Source organism: Bicyclus anynana, chromosome 4 (genome assembly GCF_947172395.1).
Source record: "Bicyclus anynana chromosome 4, ilBicAnyn1.1, whole genome shotgun sequence".
Classification (NCBI taxonomy): domain Eukaryota; kingdom Metazoa; phylum Arthropoda; class Insecta; order Lepidoptera; family Nymphalidae; genus Bicyclus; species Bicyclus anynana.
In genome coordinates, this window is record NC_069086.1 from 14,116,405 (window position 1) to 14,138,634 (window position 22,230).

The window sequence follows — 22,230 nt, forward strand, 5'->3', positions numbered from 1 at the left end:
GTGTCTTACTTTGTACATAAAAAATAAAAAAATAAGAATATTTACTTATTTACCTGGTGAGATAATGAAAGATTTTTGTATGATAAATAACAATAATTTCAGTTTTTTACCTAATAGGTACCTACTACCTATTAGGTAAAAAACTGAAACCTACTATGAACACCTACTATGAAAACCTACTATTACAGAAAAAAGACAAATAACTACAGTTAGGTACTATACAAAATACTAATTACTAAACCCCTAAACAATGAAATTGTCAATGGCAACACGTAAATCCTGACCTCAATAACAATTGATCCAATTCATTGCATCCGCCTTCTAAGAAACTATTTATTATTTTCGGCCTTGGCGTTTGGAAGTTCTTTAAGGGATTAAGTAAGTCATAGCAGATAACAGAACAGAGATTTTGTGATATATCATTTTTGTTTTAAATAACCCTAAACTTTATCTATACTTCTATAACAATATTATAAAGATGTAAAGTTTATGGTATTGTATGGAAATCTCTGGAGCTACTAAACCGATTTTGAAAATTCTATTACCACACGGGAACGGGAACTACGCGGGTGAAAGCGTCGGCTAGTATTAGAAACTATAATAAAATGCATGTTTATTTATATATTTTAATATTTACCGATCGGATACAAGTAATTTGTGGATTATCTAACATCCTATATACTATTGCAGTGATAACTGATAATACGGTCCTATGTAATGGACGGAAAACCTTAATACCATAGCAGAACTGATATTTGCTCGCAGAAACTTGAACCAGCTAAAGACGGTAGAGAGCGCGTGCAAGTTCCATCAAAAAACCGGCCAAGTGCAGTTGGACTCGCGCACGAAGGGTTCTGCAGTATCATCTATAAAACGGCAAAAAATCATGTTTGTTATATGGGAGCCCCCTTAAATATTTAATTTACTTATTCTGTTTTTTAAGTATTCATTCAGCAACAGAAATACATCACCTGTAAAAATTTCAACTGTCTTTAACTTACATAATTTCAAAAAGTTCAGATATAGCCTGGTGACAGATGAACGGACGGACAGCGGTGACTAGAACTAGTAATTATGTCCCGTTTTACCCTTTTGGTCATCATCATCATAATAAACAGCCGATAGACATCCACTGCTGGACATAGACCTCTTGCATGGACTTCCATACAAAACGGTCTTGAGCTCCCAGCATCCAGCGGCTCCCTGCAAACCGCTTGAAGTCCTTGGTCCACCTAGTGGAGGATCGACCAACACTGCGCTTTCCGGTGCGGGACACCATTTCAGCACCTTGTCACCCCTACGTCCATCAGCTCTTCGAACTATGTGCCCTATCCATTGCCACTTCAGCTTCTCGCTGAGCTATATCAGTAACTTTGGTACGTCTGCGGATCTCCTCATTTTTGATCCGATCACTTACATTTGGGTACTGAACCCTAAAAACTAGTTATCCGTGCGTTCGGAAGGCGATCATTACAAAATTCTTCGGCGTTTTTATTTGCTAAGCTCTGAGAAGTAATTTTAAAAGCTGGAAGAGCCTGCAAGTTTTTCTCCACCACGAGAATATTAATTGAAGGTTAAGCGATTAACCGTGATTAACCTTGTTCCGAGACTCATGTCCCACAAGTCTCGATGCTAATATAGATCCTTTCATTACGCCGATGAAAACAATGATTCAGCGAAGTGCTTGTTAGTGAATGACTCAGTGACTCGTTGTGTGGAGGCCGGATTACTCCCGATAGTAAAACGAGTCGGCAAGCTCATGCTTTAAAAATACGCTCTTTATTCATGTTGACAATACTTTTAAAAGCTTGCATTGTAATTTCTTCTTTTGATAAATAAATCATGTACCTATGTACCCATATGCGCGTGTAAATTATTAAAAATGTTTCTGTATACAAAGTAATTAAAAAAAATTATGACACATGATGCTCTGTATTTAACAAATAGTAATTGACCTTTATTTATATTTTGTCTGTGCATTTATATCGTGAGTTATCGTACTATGTTATCTATACTAATATTATAAAGCTGAAGAGTTTGTTTGTTTCTTTGTACGCGCTAATCTCAGGAACTACTGGTCCGGTTTGAAAATCTCTTTTAGTGTTAGATAGCCCATTTATCGAGGAAGGCTGTAGGCTATATAATATCCCCGTATTCCTACGGAAACGGGAACCACGCGGGTGAAACCGCACTGCGTCAGCTAGTTCTGCTAATAAAGTGTTGGCAAATGTTTATTTTCAGCATGTCGAAGTTTCTGTTGTTCAATATAATATGTTATGTGTGTTGCTATATACCTAAAGTTCCTAGGTATATGTAGTCCAGGATCCGAGGAGCATTTTCACAATTGATGATGGTTCCTGGATCCTGGACTAATAATAAAATAATATATGTAACCCATCAAAGAGTATTACAATTTAATGTGTTTTGTTCTTTACAGGTAAGTTGCTGCTGTTTTATGGTATCTTCTATAAATTAGAAACGGGGTATGTATCTATTTAGCATACAAGATTTGAACACAACTGTCATGCCCTCGTAAGCAAAGATGTATCCATAAATTAAGGTAATGTAGCGATTTACATAGAAAATGTGTAGAATTAAGTGTTAATTCTGTAGCGTTAAATTATATTAAGACACTGTTAATTTGAATTCCTTTTCACTGTTGTAATTAAATACCGAAAAAAGTAAATTTCACATGTAGGTAGGTAAGATGAATTTTACAGGCTTTGATCAAAAGCTGTGAATGTCCGTATACATTTAGGTTAAATGTATATCGTTCCAGATATTTTACTATTTAATTCTACGATTATTTGAAAATTTTGAATATTATAACGATGAACGTTAATTGTTAGGTACTATAAAAGTTTGGCTGGTGGGAGGCTTCGGCCGTGGCTAGTTACCACCCTACCGACAAAGACGTACCGCCAAGCGATTTAGCGTTCCGGTACGATGTCGTGTAGAAACCGAAAGGAGTGTGGATTTTCATCCTCCTCCTAACAAGTTAGCCCGCTTCCATCTTAGACTGCATCATCACTTACCATCAGGTGAGATTGTAGTCAAGGGCTAACTTGTAAAGAATAAAAAAAAATAAATAAATATAAAAGTATTTGACTAGGTATCATTGATAAATTTCGACAATATCATTTTCAAATTTTAATAAAAACAGTATGTAACAAATAGACTACGACTATAAATATTAAATTACATTTTCTTTATTTTAAGTATTAAAAGTCAAAACCTTATTTAACTTGATAATTTAGAATTGCTCTACATTTTGCTTGTCTTTCAACTATATTATAAATATTTATAATTAGTTAGTATAACATTATAGCCAAAGTCGTCACTGAAATTAAAACACTACTATAATAACCCCTTTCAACTAATGTTTCGACGAAAAGTTACCAAACTTTGTAATTAATGATATGTACTCAGAGGCACAATTATCCGCCCCCTTTAATATGACGCGTGTTTATTAAAGTGGAGAGCCGTGATAGCCCAGTGGATATGACCTCTGCCTCAGATTCCGGAGGGTGCGGTTTCGAATCCGGTCCGAGGCACCTCCAACTTTTCATTTTAAGAAATTAAATATCACGTGTCTCAAACGTTGAAAGAAAACATCGTGAGGAAACCTGTATACCAGAGAATATTCTTAATTCTCTGCGTGTGCGAAGTCTGTCAATACGCATTGGGCCAGCGTGGTGGACTATTGGCCTAACCCTTCTCGTTCTGAGAGGAGACTCGAGCTCAACAGAGGGCCTTATATGAGTTGATAATGATGATGATGATGATGTTGATGATGTTGATGATGATGATGATGATGATATTAAAGTGGGCGGATATTTGTGCCTCTGAGTATATTTATGTTGGCCAAATGTGTGCATCGCATATCGTTGACCGACCGTGTCAGTGCGGTGGTCACCGGATGTCGGTATTAGTGTGGATGCTGTGATGCTGTGGATCGAGCACCGTTACGGACGACGGTGCATCCGTTTGATTCAGGGTTGCCACTATCACAGTAAATAATTAAACACTATCCATAGTCACTTAACTGCAGAATACAACACTCCTTTTTTCTATTATTGGGTGTAAGTAGTGTAAATTTTACCACACACTTGCAAATCAGGAAAAATTTTAGAAATATCCAGTTCATGGGGAAAAGTTATATTACGAGTATTTTATCTCTAACTAATGTTATGTTACCTCAGCGTTGTTATGTTGTAGGGAGTAATCTCTGCTGAACCGATTTTGTAAATGATTTTACCAATAGAAAACCACGTTATTTGTGAGTATCACGGGCTACACATTTTCACATACTACGCAGACCGCTTTCTCGTTGCCACCATTGGTCATTCAATCTATGTTTTTATTTATATTATTAAAAATAAATAAGACGAACGCTGCTGATTAATTTTTGGCTTACTCTATTATTAAATTAGAATAGATGAGAAATGAAGAATGGAAAAATGTTAATGCGGTTTTTTATAAACGCAGTTTCAAGTATAAAAAGGCATTAAATGTACATTGAATTTAGTAGTTACAGACAAAGAAACAACTCTTGTATAGTAAGTTCGGAATAGTCTTGAGGCCAAGGCTAGTATCTAATATTTCCGCAGTTTAATTGTGCGTTAACATTGTTAATGTAAATACCTACTAATTACAAACATACGATATAACATGAAGCGTTATTCGATGTGTTTTTCAAGCTCTACATCTTAAATACCTGCTAACCTACTAGGTTTGTATCTTTTTCTAACAAACTTTCATTTGATTTCGTATATTTATTTATTTAGGTGAAATCTTATAAACAAGATTGAAAAATGGAAGGTTAGCTGACTTGATTCTAAATCCAAACATTTAGAACCATTTGTAATGCACCCGTCACGTACAATACTAAGGGTGACTAAGGGTCTTTAGACTTAATTTTGATTTCGAAATGAGTTCTAAAGTATATAAAATACTTGCAGTCTGCCCCGAGGTTTCATCAGAGTAATTATTATTCCTGTGGGAATATTGGAATAAAATATTATAGCCAGTGTTGCTCGCTGATAATATAACCCTCCATTGTTGAAACAATTATATAATCGGTTCTGCGGTATAGAAATGAAAGCGTACCAAACAAACTAACTTTCGCTTTTAGAATAAAAGTTTGATTTGTCAACCCTTCCAAAGTCCGTTCTATACGCGTGAACATGATGTTTGTTTACGGAGTTATTTAGAATTCAACGCCTCCGCTGCCGTTCCGAGAATTTTTTTGTCTGCCGCTACGTCACGCCTTGGGGTGTTGTACAATCAATTAGTACACACCCCGTCCATAATATTTACTGCATACGTCTACTTTATGAAGCAACTAGCGGACGCCCGCGACTCGAGTCCTATGTTGGTCTGATGATGATGATTGGTCCCTATTATTGGCGTGATTAGCCTATGTGTTAATCCAGAGTAGAATCTATTTCCATTCCAAATGTCAGTTGCGGCGTTAAAGAGTAACAAACATCCAAACAAACTTACGTGTTTATATTATTAGTAGGATGTGAAGTAAATTAATGCACTAAAATGAGAGGCGCTTAGACCTTTAGTTTTAACTGTACAGTTTTATCTAATCGATATTTCCGTTAAAATCATTAGATAAAACTTTACAGTTAAAACTAACGGACACTACAAACGGACGATTTAACTGAACAGTTCGAAATGTTTAGTTTAAACTGTTGGTCTGTGGTACGGGTGTTATGTAAAAAAAAAATCGAAAAGTGTAATTAGTTTTTGGAGTATACTCCTTAAGAATCGATATTTCAAATATGGCCCCCGGAAAGAAAAAATATGAGCAGTAAAATTCGATGAACGAATGTTACGTTTCTTGTGCGCACTCTATTCTGCGCACCTTTCACTTTTCAGGCGTAGGTATTGAGATGTACCTTCATAGGGTATGCTGCGGGGCAATATACACCTATTTAGACAGTCGATCTGAAAGAGTAAACTCCATTCGTGCGTCGGAGCTGACACACACTTTTTTATGAGCGAACTTCTAATTTACACGAAAAAAAACTGTAAAAATAATATTATAAAATAATTTATATTGCAGTACTTACTTCAATAATGTATGAATATATAATCTTATTGCAATAATGTATGAATATATAATCTTATTGCAATAATGTATGAATTAGGTACTTACCTAATATATACGTTTCCGAATTACAACTATTACCTATACTTTTTAAACATGCAGCTCGTCACGTCACTAGGAAGTAAAATAAAAATGGGACGTGTGTCTGTTCTAATAACAAAAGTTCAGTTCCTTGTGGATTTGGCCTGATTCGAAAAGGTCCGTGCCAAAAAATGGTTACCAAAATATATTCGGGCATTTAACGGCATTGCAGATGTTTCGTATTACGCTCCCAAATTGAAACAAGTTTTAAAACAGCACCGATGTTACGTAACTATCAAAGAGGCAATTCGAATGAGGTGTTATTGATATATTTTACAACTCAGTTACGATTTCCGCATACGAGAATACGTGTTTGATATACATGATACTAAATGCTTTTGTGTTAACAGACGCTTTATCTTCTTATGTGTGCCTTACTATATAATAATATTATTTTCTGCTATAATATTCTTTAACAACTTTAAAAATAATATTAAGTAAATACATAAAAGCATGGAAAAAATCCAGTATTCGCGATCACGGCTTCAGACAGAACATCTTCACAATATTCGGCGTTTCTTACTGAGGGCCTAGTGGCAGTTTGATACTGTTACTATCGCGTTAACGTAAACGCGAATTTCAAAGGAATTGAAACAGTGCCATCTATTGGCACTACTGCACAACTGTTTCAATTCCATATAAATTCGCGTTTACGTCAACGCGATAGTAACAGTATGAAAATATTAAAAACTCCCACTAGGTACTTTATGCCTTCTGATGGTGATCAAACAGCCAAGCGAAAGCTTCTTTAAAGGTGCTGGTAGAAGTTTTCGCAATAACACCATTGACTGCAAAGCGAAGAAACAATAATGGTAGACTCAACAATCCACGTGGCGGTAATAATATTATGAGCAAGGTATCGACTACTATGTTTTAATACTTTTATTAAACACTATATGCCACGATGCCACGCGGTTTTACCTGCGTGGTTCCCGTTCCTGTAGGAAAACGGAGATAATATATAGTCTATAGCCTTCCTCGATAAATGGGCTATCTAACACTGAAAGAATTTTTCAAATCGGACCAGTAGTTTCTGAGATTAGCGCGTTCAATCAATCAAACTCTTCAGCTTTATAATATTAGTATAGATTTTATTTTATATTGTCGAAATATGGGTATTGTTTTTTGATCTTTATTAACCCAAATTCACGTACACAATACTGTGGTTTAAAACTGGTTTTACTAATAAAGACATGCTTGTGTAACTGTTCTTATAAAGACAAACAAAAACATCTTGCAGTGTTGTTACATAAAACCTTCGGTATAGTGACTTTTGCCTTTTGTCAGAGAAGATCGGGTAGGGTTTGAATTCATTTGAAAAATATAAGTATACAACAAAGTATACATATGTGTATGAAACAGTAGTATTAAGTTTTAGATGTATATATTTAGGTAAATAGAATTAAGTTTTAGATTTATAATAAAGTGCTAGCGAATTAGGTGGTACCTGTAACTGTAAGTTGTGTTTTTGCTAGATGAAAATCTCTCTTGTGACATATGGGAATGTATCATCAGCTATATTTCTATGCAAGCTGACGCCGCGCGGTTTTACCCCGTTCCCGTAGGAATACGGGGATAATATATAGCCTTCCTCGATAAATGGGCTATCTAACACAGAAAGAATTTTTCAAAATGGTCCAGTAGTTCCTGAGATTAGCGCGTTCAATCAAACAAACTTCTCAGCTTTATAATATTAGTATAGATATATTATACTATTGTTATATTTCTATATTATTAAAAACTAAGAGCCATATCCAAACATACCTATTTTTATGAATGTTTGTTACTCCATGCGCCTACAGTAGGGGTATTACACGTATACCATCTACTTCTCAACTTCGGCATCATCATCATTAACAGCAGATGGGCATCCAATGCTGGACATAGGCATTTGCATGGACTTCCAAACAAAACAGTCTCGAGCTGCCAGCGCCGCAGCCATCCAGCATCCCGCTTAACCCGCTGTAACTCGCTTGATGTTTGGAAATTATTGGATTAAATCCTCTGAGTTAAAGTAAAATATTTTTACGTTACATTCAATTCCTTCTTTCCAAGTTGTGACTCACGCAATATTGAAAGTGAGGCCGCTTATCTCCCTGCCGCTGCCGGGGACCCACTCGTGTTTATATTAGCGGTGTCATGTAGCACGTATCTTTGCTTTATCTCTGCCGAGCCCACGTGCGTGGTTACTCACAGTCGGGCTTGTACACTGTAACAGTTCCATTCAATATACAATGATATTGTGTCAGACTTTACGTAATATATGAAACTGTAACTAGAAGATGGCGTTTTATTTTGTCGCGCGGTGAATTTTAGTAGAGTATACGTATGTTTTTTTTGAACCGTAATAGCCCAGTGGATATAACCTCTGCCTCCGATTCCGGTGTAGGGTCGAATACTGTCCGAGGCATGCACCTCCAACTTTTCAGTTGTGTGCATTTTAAGAAATTAAATATCACGTGTCTTAAATGGTAAAGGAAAAACATCGTGCGGAAACCTGCACACCTGAGAATTTTCTTAATTCTCTGCGTGTGTAAATTCTGCCAAGCCGCATTGGGCCAGCGTAGTGGACTATTGGTCTAACCCCTCTCATTCTGAGAGGAGACTCGAGCTCAGAAATAAGCCGAATATGGGTTGATAATGATGATGCTTATTTTGTGTTTTTTTTTTTCGATAGTAACATGCCTCCATGTTATAAACTCCTTTAAATAAAAAGACAAAAAAATTTAATCACGACATTATTAATTATACGCAGATACGATTCCACACATTTTAAGATAAACCTATTTAAGTCTCTCACAGTAGGTTAATGAAAGTTTTTGTCTAAAAAAATTTAATGTCTATTTTTTATTTTGTAATACATTTTTATTTTTTACGTTAACAGCAGAACGTAATTTTACATGTTAACATGTTTATATAGACCTATTTTAAAAATTGTGATATCTTAATGTAAGAATGTTTTTTATAAAAGAGTATTACGAGTATGTCTTTTTTAATAGAACAATTAATGTCTTTTTTAATAAGAGCCAGTGGACAAAAGTAGGTACAGAACGGGGATCGAACCCTAGATCAAACAGAACTCGCTCTCTAAAACCGTAGAGCCATTGACGCATTTTAACGACAGTGCTGAGCGTTTAGTATGTTAATTATAGCAGTGTTTATTCTATTCTTCCGGCGTGTGCCGTGATAAATCTCTGACGTAAACAGCGTTTCTACACCTCCGTCGCATTACTGTTACCAACTGCAATACTCTGTACTTGCAACTATTTTTAACTAACATACGTTTCTACGTAGTCCTTTGAAGTACGACAACCCTATAGTTAAATGTTTTGATTTTTTTTTTTTTTGATATTTACGTTAGAAAACTTTTAAAAGCAATTAAAGTGTATATTGCGAGATAGTTAATTTGAACAATTCTGTATGTAACATCAAAGATTTTCTTAAAAGTAGGTACAGTTTTTTTAGTAGTATTAGTATGACTATAGCGTGATAGCCCAGTGGATATGACCTCTGCCTCCGATTCCGGAAGGTGTGGGTTCAAATCCGGTCCGGGGCATGCACCTCCAACTTTTCAGTTGTGTGCATTTTAAGAAATTAAATATCACGTGTCTCAATCGGTGAAGGAAAACATCGTGAGGAAACCTGCATACCAGAGAATTTCTTAATTCTCTGCATGTGTGAAGTCTGCCAATCCGCATTGGGCCAGCGTGGTGGACTATTGGCCTAACCCCTCTCATTCTGAGAGGAGACTCGAGCTCAGCAGTGAGCCGAATATGGGTTGATGACGACGAGTATGACTATTGCCGTAGGGATTCAGTGGGGAAGTACTATATTTATCATATTATCATTATCATTATCAGCCATTGCTGAACGTAGGCTTCCTGGCATGGACTTCCAAACACGACGGTCGCGAGCCGACAGCATCCAGCGGCTCCCTGCAACTCGCTTGATGTCCTCGGTCCACCTGGGTGGACTAACACTGCTCTTTCCGATGTGGGGTCGCCTTTTCAGCACCTTGGGACCTCAACATCCAGCGGCTCTGCGAACTATGTGGCCTGCCCGGTAACGATTTGGTCCGTCAATTTTATTGTCATAACGAATATTAGCCATGGCCTTTTTTTAACATGACCAGTACTAATTAATAATAAGGTATTTGGAGGAAACTCAATAATAGGTAAAACGGGTGGGGATCGCTGGACTAGACTAAACATTGTGTCCGCAGTTCTTTAATCGTGGTAGTATACGTATTACAAGCCGACGTCCTGCGGTTTCACCCGTGTAATTTCCGTTCCTGTACAAATACGGGAATAAAATATAGCTCATGATACTCATGAATAACGTGACTCTCCTCTCCTCTGACCTCCCGTGACCTCTATTGGTAAAACAATTTTCAAAATCGGTTCAATTGATATAGAGATTACCCCCTACAATACCCTCTTTAAAATATTATAGTATCGATGTAGAACCAATGTAATGTTTTGTGCTGAAGATAACATACAACATGTAATATATGTACATAGGAACCAATAATAATAGTCACAATAAAAACAACAAAGACAACAACAAAACCTATTGCGACAACAGTTGTTGTACCTAACTGCATATCGTACGCTATCTATGTTACTCAATGATAGCGTGCATGTCACTTGCACTGTTAGTAATTGGAGACTGTGTAAAATGCGCAACTTTTCATAATAACGTTGAGAAAGTGTTTCTTTCTCGTTATTTCGTTCTCAATGCACAAGTTCAATTGTAATATTAATATTTCCAAAACTTTGTCCAGAAATAATTTGCATAAAATTGTGTATCTTAAAAAAATGACAGATACTCATATTGTAAATTGAATCAATTTCTAGCATTCGAATTAAAAACTACCTATGAATATATTTTTTAACCGACGAAAAACAACAAGAACTTTTTACTGAGTAGATAAAAATTTATTTATTTTGCTATCATCCGCCAAAAGCCGACGAACCCATGCGTCACCCAGGTCCGACAAAATACTCTCTACGTACGTTTCATCCCGAAACCGGAGCATCCTCAGGAGATGTTGACTCTACAACGTATACATAATTGCAAAGTACGGCTTTTCGCGGATGATAGCAAAATAAATAAATTTTCATCTATTCATGATGAACTTCCGCAAAGTAACGCTTCTATCCAATATTTTACTAAGTAGTCCGATTTTGATTTTTTTTTTAATGACAGTTGTGGTGAGACTATTTCTTTCCCATATTCATAACTTCATTGCATCCGACAAATACCCCGACCCACAAGGTCACGACTTGACAGTTCGACTGTCCAGTTTAATCGTCCGTGTGTAGTGTCCGTCAGTTTTAACCGCACAGTTTGTTTTAATGACTCTGATTAAAATATCGATCAGATAAAACTGCACAGTTAAAACTGCACAGACAAACTGAAGTTCTAGCTGTAGTATCGAAGGTTATTTATTTTTTTCCCCGTGAAAAGGAAGCGTATAAATAAGAACACTTTCTTACTTTTCTTAACCCTATAACATTACACTTTTTTCATTCAAGCTGTTATGTATCTTATAAATTAGATATGGATGTTTTAACATTTAGTCAAGCGGGAATAAATAACTTAAGGCGCGAGTAAATAAATAGACTTTTTGAAATAATAACAGCTATAGACCTTTTTTGTGCGTTAAATGTTTATTATGATCGACAAAGCTCACTAGAGTTTATGTTTTAATTTAGTAAAAGCATTAAATCTGTAAATTAGTTAAAAGTTAGATTAAATCAAAGATTTATGATGATTCTGTCTATATGTATCTCTGTCTCTCTGTTCGCAATAAATGCGAAAACTACCGAACGTATTTGCATGCGGTTTTCACCAAAAGATAGAGGGGTTCATTTACATAAATAATAATTAATCAATGGTCAAGGTAAACAAAAACAATTTAGGTTTTAATATGATATGATGATAGTTGTTGGAAGTCTCGGTAAGTGTCGGAGCTTTCATCGAAAACGCGGCCTAATCTCTTTAAGATATGTGAAGCGGGCGAAGCAACGGGCGTTAGTAAGTTAATTACTATATGTATAAAGTCCATAATATGTAAGTTAATTTTAATTAAGCTTTAAAAGCAACATAATGAAGCGTATTTCGCGATAAACCTCGCGCATAACAATTTCATTAGTGAATTTCCTATCGTGATTAATTTAATAGTACAAAATGTAGGTACGAGTAGCTACATACATGTGTTAATGGTAATTTATTGTACGCTATCGCCGATAGCCGCAAAATGGGGTCATATTTACTACGTATTTTAGTGAAACTATTATATTTAAATGCTTGTGTTTATCATAAACAGAGTGTTAATATTTTAGATGAAAATTTACACAATACGAGTACATTTCTACTAAATTCCAATAATTGAAATGAATACAATTTTTGATTATGCTATAAGCCTTACAAATAAGTAAAGCTTTTACAAATGAATGCTCGGGTATTCGCAAAATTAAATTGTAACTATCTAATAAGTCTGTTTATGCAGTATGTTTCATTGTATGTATGTTTATTCTTTTTTCTCTATCTATCTAAATTATAAGTTTTGAGAAGGTATGACAGTACTGCGACTAATGGAGCTCTAACTATGTTTTCTGTGCTCTAACCTAAGCCATGGAGTTATTTGAGGGTTAAATATTATAGGTGCCCAAGTTTGCATCAACGGTATCACACAACCCGGGACACCGATATGATAATTCTTATCGTTACGTGCTCGTTTTTTTTCTATGAACCCATTGCATACTGTACTAAATGGCTTCTGGTTGCTGTAAAATAGATTTTATGTACATTGTAATAAAGAACACAGGTGGCATGGTTCGAGTGGAATAATGGTGGGCACTTAGGGCTGTCAAAACAGTATTCACTAGATATTGTTGCTTAAAGATTTTTCTTATTTATTTTTTTATTGGGTATTTTACTGTATGTAGTTAGACGACGAAATGAGACTGTTGCTGCGTTACTCTGTGTGAGTCTTTAGCCTTTGCAAAATCAGCACAACGCATTTTGATTAATATTAAACATAAGTTTGGAGAACGTAAATAATTAACGTAATTGTTACAGTGACTTTGGAAGTAATGGTAGCGTATACAGATATAAGTTTGACAGTAGTCAGTTGTGGCGAATTGGTATGTAAAACAGTAGATTTTTTTTAAATGAAATTTACCTTCCGTTTAAAATTTAAACATAAACGAGCTTTGTTTGTCAGATTACTACAGCATCGAAAACCAAACGGAATAGAGAAATTTTACCAGTCTGCCATCGCCCATTACTGGTTCATTGGCGTGTACTTAATAGTCTACTATATAAAAATAAGTCGGGTTTTCCTTCCTGACGCTATAACTCCAGAACGCACGAACCGATTTCCACGGTTTTGCATTCGTTGGAAAAGTCTCGGGCTCCGTGAGGTTTATAGCAAAGAAAATTCAGGAAAAGGTAGGGGTAGGGTAGGGGTAGGGTAAGGGTAGTGTAGGAGTAGAGTTGGGTAGGGGTAGTTGAAAGTTTACATCGAGTTTCACGCGTACGAAGTCGCGGGCGTCCGTTAGTTGCTTATAAAAACTGAATTTCTGACACATTATGTACCTGTATTAAACAAGGAATTTTGGATTTGTATTGTTAACGACATTTGATTCGATGCTTTAATTCTAATTAAGATATACATACATATATAATTAGGTCTGAAATGAGTAGCGATTTATACCCTCAATTTTAATTTGTTGGTAAACAGTACACATCGAGTTGAGCTGTAGTATAAGCATCTTGGAAGCGTGACTATATCTACATTTACACCTAACATGAAGTATGATCATGGTCACACGCGAGCCTGTCATGAATAAAAAAAATGTATAGTATCTGCCTCAGTTAAAAACCTTGTGCACGCCACTGGCTGGTACTTCACAGTTGGCAACCCTACAAGTGCAGTGAGCGGAGCGTGTCGTTTGTAAACAGTTGCTACGTGCCCGAGCCGCGCGCGCGTCGTTCGCAGCTCCATGCAACGTTCAAAAAAGTTTTGTGACAGTTTTTTTTTCAGTGAGGACTCATTAACTAGTCAACAAAGCGCAGGAACTCCGCGGTTGGACTGAGTGAAGCGTGAACTGTTTTATGTATTGTGGAATTCTGTGTACCAGTGCGTTGTGGTGACTGGTTTTTTCGTACCATTTTGTTGGATAGAAAGTTTGTGTCAGTGAAATTTAAAAGTTTTTGTATTACACAAAAGTTATACAAATATTGCGGATCAGTTTTGCGAATAAACTTGTATTTTTTTTTCTTAAAGAAATAACATTTCAATATACATGTTTATGTATATTATCAGTAGTTATGTACTCGTTTTGTATATCTTGTGATGTAAGTATATGGATTATTGATCAGTTAAATATTGATTAACTTGGCCTTAACACATAACACTTCGCTGGATCGCCGCTGGCAGATGCCTAAATATAGCTTCAACGCGTGGCAGATCACCCCAGTGATGACAAGTATAAACCTACACCTTACATTGAACTTATAAAACTTTCTTTATTCCTACTATATTATGAATATTCTATAACCTATTGGAGAAGTATTTACGATAGCGTACTTTAACGGTCGACGTTTTCGTTGATTTCGATGATGTTGATTTGATTTCGATGATTTTTTTGATTTTTAATATTCGTACAAATAGAAGAATACATGATTTATGTAACAAACCCCCAATAAATAAAGCCCCAATCCCAAAAACGACCCTACATTAAATTACAATAATAATAAAAAAAAATACGTTGTAAGTAAAAATCACTGCATAAAGATCGATTTTTCAAGCCACTAAGTTTGGATAACGGCTTTTTTCATTGATTTAGTCAGACTTTAGAAAAATAAGTATTATTATATAGGAATACATATTATTATTTCAAGGGCGTCGGCGTCGCCTAGTTTTTCCCAATTATTAATTTTTTTATCGGTACAAGAGAAGGTCTATTTTTTCTTTGCATTAAACTGGTAAATATTGAAGAAGAGCCGATGGACGTTGGGGTCCCAAGGTGCTGGACGACCCCGTACTAGAAAGCGCAGTGTTGATCAAGCGAGTCGCAGGGATTCGCTGGATGCAGGCGGCTCAGGATCGTGATATTGCAAGTCCCTACAAAAGGCCTATGTCCTGCAGCGGACGTCTAACGGCTGATACTCGTATGATGATGATGTATAAATATTATTATTGCCTATTTTCTATAGTAAACCTACAACCGACAAAGTGCTAAGGAATTGTATTTGAACGAAAACTTGATCTTTGAAGTTAAAACTATCTACTGAGTTATCACTACAAAATGATGATAAAAGATTGTGTAAATTTGTCACTTATATCTGTTATCAAAAACTTGATAAGCGGAACTATATAAACATTGACACAGCAATAACATGGGAGTGAAGTATTTGTAAAATTGAAGGTTTCTCTTTTAAAAGTTTCTCTAGCAGATGTTCACATAAAGTGTTTACATTAAACGGCTATGAACTAAATTATACTGTATAAAAAAAAACTTGGGCGAAAAATACGGCTTTGCAGTTAATGAGTCTTGTACAATGCCCCACTTGCTTATAATTAAAGGATATATCGCGTGGTATCGTATTGTAGTGAAGCAATTTTTCCTTTGTGGAGTATTCACATAAAGAAAAACGACTGGCTGTTTCCCGCAGTTTTACTCGCATAAATTCTATATCTGTATAAGTATCGGTGTAAAATGTCGTCTTTGTGCTATTCTAGACTATAACCTACGAGTATATATTTATCAAAGATCCTATTCTGTTGAACTGATCTTGCGTGAATGAGTAACAAATCTCTATCCATCTAAATCATTCCATTGCATGATTTTTTGATGTGACAAGGTCTTATAATTCGATGGAGCCGGCTGCACACTCGAAAAAAGATGACGTCATGCGTCGTTCCCTCGCTCTAGGGTTGCCAACTATTTTTACAAGAAATAAAGTAGATTCTGGTCTATGAAGATTATTAAACAGTATTTTAGAAAAACGAACATTTTTCCATCCGTATTTTTATAAGACGTCACGTTCAACTATCGTCAGTAAACCGATTTTATAGCAACCGATTTTTTTATATATAATAGAGTCGGAAACGCCGTGTTAAGAGATGGGTACGACAATAGTCAAACGGGAGGATTATTACAAGAAAAAGTCTTTATTACAAATAGGTTATTGCATGATGCGGTATGACATGATCTGCATCTGATTGATCGTTCAGTTGCAATTTGGTTCGTTTTAAGCAATGTTTATAAATAATGCTGTCATTTATTATAGTCATTTGTTTGTTGCATTATCATTGTTAAGCCGTTGTTTGCAAATATCGGTCTAATATTTTGTTTTACCACCTGCTTGTGATCAATATCGAATTCCGATCACGAAATTGGATTTTAACAATCGAGTTACATATACATCAATGATTTCAACCATCTGCCGCGCCGGGTGGTAATGGTAACAGACTGAAAGCCTGCGATAGCTAGATATACCTCATTTACTGAAGATGTACCGCCAAGTGATTTAGCATCCCGGTACGATGTCGTGTAGAAACCGAAAGGGGTGTGGATTTTCATCCTACTCCTAACAAGTTAGCCCGCTTCCATCTTAGATTACATCATCACTTACCATCAGGTGAGATTGTAGTCAAGGGCTAACTTGTAAAGAATAAAAAAAGGCTGAAAAAATTTTCATGCCCCTACTATACGTAACTACTTAAATTAAGTATATGTCCGTTATGAAGTTTGCGCCGTGGTTGCTTTGAAGGTTTCAAGAGTCCAGGGCCTCAATCGTCTAAGTTTAAAGCATATTTCTGTAATATTTTCCTCAACATACGAGTAGTGTGACAGATCAAGTTATATGTAATTTCCTTAATTACTACTTACTTAGCATCGCGGCTACCCGTCGAAATATCTCGTTAACAATCAAACTTTACGGTTCTCTAGTGAATTGAGGATCTACCACTACTAAATTTCATAATTCTCTCCACAGAACTCCAAAAAACCCCAAAGACTTCTAATTCTAAACAAATACCTTACCTTACCTTATCAGTCGATAGACGTCCACTTACCTATGGTAAGAGCATGGGATAATAAACTTTCATATATACATAACATCATAAAACTGAAGAGTTTGTTTGTTTGAACGCGCTAATCTCAGGAACTAGTGGTCCGATTTGAAAAATTATTTCAGTGTTAGATAGCTCATATATCGAGGAAGGCTATAGACTGTATATTACCCTCGTTCTCTTACGGGTACGGGAACCACGTGTAAGAAACCGCGCGGCATCAGCTAGTCCTTCATAAAATGAGGCTGTGAAAAGATATCTGGCTATTGCAGGCTTTCTTTGTATAAGAAAATCACACATGGCGTTACAACATCGTATACAGCCCGCATCTCGCTTGCTACCTGCTCGGCCATTGTTACTATGTTCCCTTGTAGAACACAATAGAGACCTGCTTACCCTGTTTTGTTCAACGAACGGGAAAAAAATATTTTGCGCCGACTTCAAGTGCGCTTATTACTGCTCTCGAGTACGTAGCCAGGAATGTTAAGTGTTGTTTTAAGGTTTGTTCTGTCGCTCTCAACTTGGAGGGCGGTATAAGTAGCTGAGGTAAAACAAGGATTTTAATTGTAGTACCAAGGTTAAAACCTAAAGCAATCGAAATAAAACTAAATGAGGTTCTGAGTAAATAAAAGTATTAACAAATTGAATGCAAAAAGGTTTCGTGGGAATATGAAAAATGCTAATAATAAGGTAGAGGTACTATAGAGTCGCATAATAACAATACCTATAGTAAGAAGGACAAGTGGGCGTCTGTTCCTTCGTCCGTGTGCAATTTACATTTTTTTCATGTACGATTTCAAAGCCTATAATATGATGATTTAAATACCTAAGTAAGTTCGGATAGTATAGACATTTAATGTATTATTTCATACACGGTAACTTTTTACCAAATTCCAGTTACCAATGGACAATGGACACTTTAGAATATAATGATTCTCAGAAGTGTCCATTGTTTTAATTTACTCTTATCTGCAGGGATATAATGTATTTACAAACCGATAATCCATATTTTATGACTGCTGTTTTCTGAGGCGGACCGTGTATGTCTTTTAAAATTGTTTTTCTCTCTGTGTAATTTTATTCTTCATTATACATGGAGCCGACAGTTTTTTTTATATCTTTGTAACACTGCATAACTTCACCGGAAATCACTTTGTCAATCGTAAAGATTGTTAAACATAAGTCATTCGCCTCAGTCGAGTAAAAAATTAAGAGACATAAAACTTCCCGTGTCAACCGATTCCTGGATGCAATTGATCGGAATTTACGATACAGGTAAACGATTCATAACAAGACTCTTATTATGGCGATGCAGAATTTGTTACTCTACCCACGTTTCTAACACGCACCGTGCATCAGTCACTGGATGCGACGAGAATTTGATTCCAACCGCCCCGTGGCCTGGAATTTTAATCACCGTTACATGACAAAGGGTCTTTGGTACCTGTATGTACATGATACACAAAATTGTTAACCAAAGCTCCGCCGAGCAAACTTCCTCGTGCCAGCGGTCGGCCGCGGATTAATATAATCCACTGCGAACGCATTTTTTTTACGTATAATCTAGTCAACATTACTTTTTTTTAATCCCTTTACTTAACTTTACGGGTATTTTTTTCTAGTATATGGCCCTAATCTTTTGTTTTAAATATTATCAACATTGTGGTTGTGTACCTTTTTCACTAGGTGGACCGAGGACATCAAGCGGGTTGCAGGGCGTTGCTAGATGCTTGCGGCTCGAGACCGTTCTATTAGGAAGTCCTTGCAAGAGGCCTATGTCCAGCAGTGGACGTCCATCGGCTGTTACTGATGATGATGATTATCAACATTCCCCTTTCTCCTTCAACTAAGCTAAAACTACTATTAGGTACAACAATAGCCTGACGAGCGGGCGTAGAGTCCTAGAACTTTTAGATTTGAGTTCGGCCTTTTTTCGGCTTTAAAACGATTGATCGAAATATTCTACTTTTGATCTCCATCTATTGTCGTACTTACATCTCTCATTTATTTTATTCGAGTGGAAAAGTAAATTTTAGTCACTGTTAATAAACATGGATAATACATGCTTGACGGCCTCCGTGGCGCAATAGTGTGCGCAGTGGATTTACAAGACGGAGGTCCTGGGTTTCATCCCCGGCTGGTCCGATTGAGGTTTTCTTTATTGGTTCAGATCCGGCTGGTGGGAGGCTTTGGCCGTGGCTAGTTACCGCCCTACTGGCAAATTTTCAAATTTAGCGTTCCGGTGCGATGTCGTGTAGAAACCGAAAGGGGTGTGGATTTTCATTTTTCTCCTAACAACTTCTCACTCTCATTCATCTTAGATTGTATCATCACTTACCGTTAGGTGAGATTGTAGCTCAAGGGCTAACTTGTAAAGAATAAAAAAAACCCTCTCTCATAGGGCGGGGAATGGTTGTAGAGCGAGCTAGACCGGTAGGTATTTTATTTCAAAGCTTAGGTAAACTTACCTCTTTTAACGGTTCAGTGAGCTAAGCTGAATTTACTCTTCTAATTAATTAATTTAAGTAAACCCGAGTTTTTTTCCAATTTAATTGAATCTGAACATAAAAAGTTTTGTGGGAGTGATGATAATTTCAAGCCTATTGAATATGATACAGTCGTTCAATTGACTTACAATTTTTCATGCGAATGTTCTTTACCATAGCGAAGCGAGTTTTATAGTTCTCGTCAGATATGGTGTATTATTCTTTTAGTGAATTTATTAAAAAAAAAACTTTTTTAAAAGTATTAACGTGCTAAAATTTCATTACAAATTATAAGAAATTGGTTCGAACTGCGGGATTAATAAGTTAATTAAAATACCTCAAAATAACCTAAAAGTTTTGCTATTCAGTATACATATAATAGACTTTAAATATATCGTATTTCATACCTTTCCATTATCGAATAGAGAGATATCGATTACCTACTCATTATTGAAAAAGTAGATTTGTATCTACTAGTGATAGGTTTGGCAAACAAATTATAATCCATATTGAAATATAAGTACGTATAAATGTATAAGAATTAAATATATATTTATTGCGTGTATTTATTTACTCTCCGTCTATAAAATGCGTATGCTTGCAGATTGTTCATGGTTATCATCTATAAGTTTTTGAAAGACCGATAACGGAACGTGAGAAAACGTTCTTAAAGATTATACGTAACGGATAATATTGGATTTTTGAAACATCAAGTAAATATTTATTATAGCGATAAGAAGAATAACTAAATTATAAATACTTAGTCTTCATTGTAAATGCTCTTGTATTTCTAGTCTAGTGCATACGTTAAGTTTTATCGACTTTTATAAATTAATAATTCAAATTGTAATTATAATCATTCCCACTAGAACCTAGTGTTTCAAGGTGTTTTTTTAAATTATTCTTAAATTATTATTGTTCTAAAGTAAAGTGGTTAAGTAAAATAGTTTCCATACACTTATCTTTTTCCTATTGTTACCCATAACCGAAAAATTAGTGATTAAACTTACAAGTATTGTTATGATCATATTCATACCTACGTAACCTACATAAAGTTAATTTTGAAGCTTTCCATCTATGTAGGTAAATATAGAAAAATCATAAATAAACCATGATTTTAGTATCAAGTCTGCCGATTCATGTGCGATGACTTACCATCAGGCGATCTGCCCCTTTGCCCGCTATTAAACTGTTTCATAACTTATTTTTATTATACATACCCATTATTACGATTATTAGATGCTATTATTATGATATAACAATTCAGAATATGGTTGCCAAAGCCGAACTGCATCGCATATTGATTTCCGCTGCCGTAATGGTCACCGGAAATGCGAATGACCGGGCGTATACTGTCATGGACGAACCTGGCAACCGCAGTGGCAACCCTGTGAACATGGTAATGTTATGTGGTCTGGACAGACTACTTTTGCATATAGTATAATAATACTTATAGATATTATTACATACACTATTAAATTATTAAATCTTAATATATAAATGGGAAAGGTCATTCATAACGAAATTTCGGAAAACCGTTTGACGTATACAAAGTTGAAATTTGGTAGGGAGGTAGTCTATAGTGCGTAGGTATCCGTTAAGAACGGATTTTGAGATAGGGCCGGATTAAAGAGGTCTAAGGGCGGATGAAGTCGCAAGCGTCCGCTAGTTCCATAGTATTAGAAATGTATCGGAGACTAACGTACGCCTCGCGGTTTTACCCGCGTATGAGAAAACGGGGATAAAATATCGCTTATGAGACTAACAAATAACGTGGCTTGCTAGTGAGAATTTTCAAAATCGGTTCAGTAGATCAAGAAATTACCGTACCCCCTACAATACTTACCACAAACTTTACCTTATGATATTAGTATGGATTTTCGAACTTTATTCACAAAAAGCTTTTTCACCCCTATTTTAAATTACCAATTATGAAGTTAATAACCGTATTTAATGTTAAATAGGTCAACGGTAAAAGGGGAGATTGAAATCGGATAAATATATTTCACATGAACTTTTACTATCGTGAAAATTAAGCTCTAGAGTGCTGCTTCATGAAATATAGGTTGAGTATTCGTGTGTTTGATTGAGTGTACATTTCTACTTTCTTTGTGATTTAAAAATAAATAACATTGACGGAAAAGAAACAAGCTGAATTTTTTTTATATAAAAATAATGTCACAGGCAAAGATCGCTTTTAATTTGAATTTAAAAGCTTTGGTGAAAAGCTGCGCGAAATAGATTTTATATTAAGGACTAGGGGACGCCCGAAATTTCGTACTGCTGAAAGTCTGTTTTTTAGAAATCCCGCGGAAACCATGTGTTTTATCGGGATAAAATGTAGCCTATATATAGCTGCATAACCTCCTCTATCTTCCAGTAAAAGTCCCATTTAAATCGATTCAACCATTCCAGAAATTAACCCGGACAAACAAAAAAAAATACATAAACCT

General features: G+C 35.8%; 1 protein-coding gene across 8 annotated transcripts in view; it reads left to right on the forward strand.

Moving 5' to 3' along the window:
- Window positions 1–22,230, forward strand: part of LOC112054536 (ras GTPase-activating protein raskol) — a 230,303-nt gene that overhangs the window by 133,948 nt on the left and 74,125 nt on the right. The window contains exon 1 of one of the 8 annotated variants that reach the window (XM_052881293.1): window positions 14,179–14,404. The exons of 6 other annotated variants lie outside the window; for them this stretch is intronic. The gene's annotated coding sequence lies outside the window, so the exon portion shown is untranslated. Of the gene's footprint in view, window positions 1–14,178; window positions 14,405–14,551; window positions 14,570–22,230 lie in introns of those variants that run through there. One more of the 8 variants, XM_052881296.1, reaches the window with a different exon arrangement.